We start from the raw sequence: 4,654 nt of genomic DNA on the forward strand, positions 1-4,654 counted from the left end.
TCAAGTTGTCATTGCATCAAAAAGGGAGAGATTGTTGGCGTAGTTTGCACTAACGTTCTAACTTAAGTTTTGATGAATGATAAATAAGTTAAGTTAGGTATAATTATGATCTAGCCACTTTACCAAGTGTGCAGATAGGTCGATGGCCCGATCGAATATCTGGTAAGAAGTCTAGATAGGTCAACGAGCAGATTGGATATCTGGCAGGAGTCCAAATAGGTTGTCGGACTGATAAGATATTTAGTGAGAAGTCCAGATACGTCGACGGGCTGACTGGATATCTGGCAGGAAGTCTAGATAGGTCGACGAGCTGACTGAATATCTGAAAAACTAGTAAGTAAAGGTATGTCACGGAGGAAAGTGACTAAGTGAGGATGCATCCCAGTCGAGGGGATAGTAGGCGTTGGTCCAGGTTAGGTCCATTTTAGATCCCTAATTTGAGACCTTGACTAGTTCCTAGTCTTGGGAGGATAGAAACTAATTACTACTACTCCTTATTATTGTACTAACAATTTTCTTGCAGGTCATTACTTGGTTTATTGGATTAACGTTGTTTTACAGGACAAAGGTGCAAATTTGCCTTCAGATGAATAGTGTTCGAAGGCGCTTTCAACTACTGGCAGCTGAAAGCGCCTTCCAAAGGATGAAGTTTGACGATTAGAGCAGATAAGACACAACATTTAATAGATAAACTTTATCCCATTAGAGGCGACTTCAATGCCTATGGAAGGCACCTTCCATGTTCTATTTAAGGTTGCTCGCCCAAGGCTTCTACAACAACTGATATACAAGCTTCTATGCATCCAATTGACGTTCTGACTACTCTAGTCTTCTGTTGTGACTCTGCTATGGCGTTGTTGCACTCGACTACTACCGAGGAACCAACCGACACTGAGCCTCAGCTAATAATCTTTGAAGGTGTTGGGTAAAAAGCTATAATTTGTGTATTTAATTATTTACAATAGGACAAGTGCAGGGTGTTGCACTTGCTCCATCTTTTTGTGTACTCGATTCCCTTTTCCAGAGGTACTAGAAAAGGTATTTTAGTGAATTACCCATCGATAGGTCCACAGGTTCTGGGTCTTGGAGTAGGAGTCGCCAAAGACTCCGAACTAAGTAAAATCGAACGCGTGTTCTTTTACTTGCTTTTCTATTTTCGTCTTTTCTCGTAGTTCTCCGCTGCGTACTAAGTTCTTAAAAATGAAAAAGATGAGTTGTCAAAAATCACACGATTCACCCCTCCTTTCACGTGTGTATCAATCTAACAAAATTTTCCAGCCTGATAAAAACTTGAGAAAAGGGGGTTTCAAGAGTTGTTATTCATGCCAGTTCTTGTAGATTTTGAGGAGAAGCGCTGTTGCATTTTTGATTCAACAAGAGATCAAAAGCAAGATATTCATTATATTTATATTTATTTCCTTGTTCTTGTTATATTCTCGTGTTCTCTTTTGTATTCTCGTGCTTGAGCATGTACAAGACTTCTCCACCTTCAGGAAGGAGGTTTTCATAGTGCATTTATGAGAGTGAGGAGTGAACCCTTGGATTAGCCACCTTAAGGAGGTGGATATCAAGTAAAATGAAGGTGTTAACATTGCTTCCAAGTTTTCCCAATAAATCATCATCAAAGAAGCTAAGAAAGCTATTCATCCCCTCTATATCTCTACATGTCTTAACATGTGGTATCAGAGTGTGACCACTCTTTATCGGACTAATCACCACCGAAAGAAGCAAGAGTTATAGGAAGAAAAAGAAGTTATGAAGCCTTAATTTTTGACAAGTCAAAGACTCATCACCAAGGAGCTCAACTTCAAAATGGACTTCCAAGATGAATTCGGATATGACATTCGACCACCTCCACCATACGAAGTGAGAAGCTTCAATCTTTGGAAGTCAAGGATAAAAAATTTCTTCATGATGGATATGGAGCAATGGCTTGCTCTAATGGAGGAATTTCAAGCTCCAATGGATAACAAAGGGAAGCTTCTCAAGAAGAAGAAATGGACTGAGGAGTAAATCAAGAGATGTGAAGTTAATGACAAGGTAAGCAAATTATTGGTTAATTTATTTCCAAGCACCATCTTGTACAAAATTGGAGAATATTAAGATGCCAAGGAGGTATGAAACAATTTAGCAAAACTTCATGAAGATCCAACCTCGGTACAAAATGAAGCAAAATTTAAAGAGAGAAACTCATTGGATCAATAGTAAGAGGTTTCAGAGGTTAAGAGATGCTCAACATCGAAGGATGAAGTTGAAGAGGCATCTACCTTAAGGATTGTGGGGGAGCATAGTTCATTGACACTAGAACAAAAAGAAGCCTCGACATCTAGATTAAATGAAGAATCATGTGCCACCCTTACGCATAAAAATGATATAACAATTTCAATTTGTAAAAGTACAAATCATATCATGTGCTTTGAGTGTAGAGATAATGGACAGTACAAGAGAAAGTGTCCAAGATTAGTCAAGAAGAAGACTAAAGTGACACCTAAGGTGAAGGAGATGTTAGAGTGTATACTAAAATTCTAGTTTTTTTGTATAAACAATCATTTTGAAATAAGAATCACATTGGTCAAATGTCTACATTTATGCTAAGTGTAGTTGTCCATTTAATTTATATTATAGATAACATGGTGTGAGAAGATATACAAAAGATCATATTATCAATTCCTTATAAATTATAAATAGTTAATCACAACCAAGATGGAATGGGACAAACCATTGGAATGATTGTAGTGTGATTTGGTATGAGTTTATCTTGACTATAAATTACATTAGTATACTCTGAGTGTATTGAGTAGGACCATTTGAGGTTGTTCTTTTTATACTGACTGTTAAAAAGAACAAGACCTCTGTTATTATGGAAGTGTGTATTCTTAATCATGATATAATAACAAGCACGTATACTTAATATTTATTTCTTTAATTTATCAAAGGGTTTGATTTAGTTCATTAAATCAATAGGCTTGATAAGTTGGGAAATGATATTATTTATATGGTGTGTTGTTGATTATAAAATGAAACTGTGTCCTAGTAATCTAGGTTGGCGATGTCCCCTTGAGGAGCTCATAAGAATTGTCATGTAAACCCTGCAAGTGGACTTAGTCCGACATGACAATAAGGTTGAGTGGTACTACTCTTGGAGCTAAGATATTAATCAAGTGAGTTGTCAGTAACTCGTTTAATTAGTGGACATTCGATATCTTAAACACAGGGAGACTAACACACTCATGATAAGAAGGAGCCCATATTGTATTATGGGATTGGTGTGGTAGTGCAATAATAACTCTTTAGTGGAATAAGATATTATTGATGAACTTGAGTTGGGTGTTCGGGGAAAACATGGGAAGCTCAAGCTCATCGGGAGACAAAAACCAATTCCTCCTCTTGGTCCCTATTGTAGCCTCTTATTTATAAAGCCTTATATCCACTTAGAGCCAAGCTTCTTACCCACCTTATGGTGGTTGGCCAAGCCATGCTTGGAGCCCAAGCTAGGGCCGGCAAAGCCAAAGGATGGAGCCATGTTTATGGCCGGCCAAGCTTGGAGCCCAAGCTAGGTGGTCGGCCACATGAAATTAAAAGGGTGTTTTAATTTTTAAAATCTTTCCTTTTGTGGAAGCCATGGTTTTAAAAGAGAGTTTTTAAAATTTTAAATTTTTCCTTTTATAGCTTTCTACAAAGGATTAAGAGAAAGGTTTGATATCTTTCCTTATTTGTAGTTAAAAGAAAGATTTTAATTTTTGATAAAACTTTCCTTTTTGGTAACCATCCACATGTTTTAAAAGAAAATTTTAATTTATAAAATTTTCCTTTTATAACCAACAAGGGATTTAAAAAAAAAAAATTTTAATTAAAATTTCTTACCGGAAACAAATAAGGAAGTTTTAATTTTGTATTTAACACTTTCCTTGTTTGGAGCACAAGGAGGTAGCTAAATGATGGTGTACAATATCGGTCAGCCATAGACCACCCGTTATTGGGTCTAATCCTCCACGAAAAGTCAGAAATTCTGCGTATTTTGACCAATTCAAGGTGAAAAGGGGGGTTGCTCCCTCGGCAAAACTAGGATAAAGTTGAGCCAAAAGGTTCCGATTTAAGGTAAATTCATGAGGAAGTGGTATTTCTTTAGGATCAACTCCAGCGTCGAGAAATTGGTTAATCGGTAAAGATACATGGATTTGGTGTCCCGCCCAAGAAAGAGGGCCGACCATGACAAGAAGAAAAGGAAGTTTTAATTTTTTGTTTTAAAACTTTCCTTTTTAGTCATTGGCAAGGAATATAAGGAAGTTTTAATTATATTTAAAACTTTCCTTTTTTGCCAAGACCAAGGATTATAAAAGAGAAGGAGGGGGCGGTGCCTCACCTCACAACACATCTTCTATTCCTCTCTTCTAATCCTTGGTGGCCGGCCCTTGTCATTCTCTCTTCTCTTTTTGCTTTCTCTCTTGGTGGCCGGCGGCATCTTGTGTGGAGATCTCTTGGTGGCCGGTTGCTTGATGGAGAAGAAGAAGAGAAGGAAGCACTCTTGTCTAGCATCCCTTGGAGGTTAGTTGGTGGCCGGATCTTGGAAGCCTTGGAAGAAGCTTGAGTGGATTTCATCTTGGAAGATCGTCGCCCAAATGGCGTCCAAGAGAAGGAGAGGAATATAATAGAA

This window comes from Zingiber officinale, chromosome 2B (genome assembly GCF_018446385.1).
Source record: "Zingiber officinale cultivar Zhangliang chromosome 2B, Zo_v1.1, whole genome shotgun sequence".
NCBI classification, from domain to species: Eukaryota; Viridiplantae; Streptophyta; class Magnoliopsida; order Zingiberales; family Zingiberaceae; genus Zingiber; species Zingiber officinale.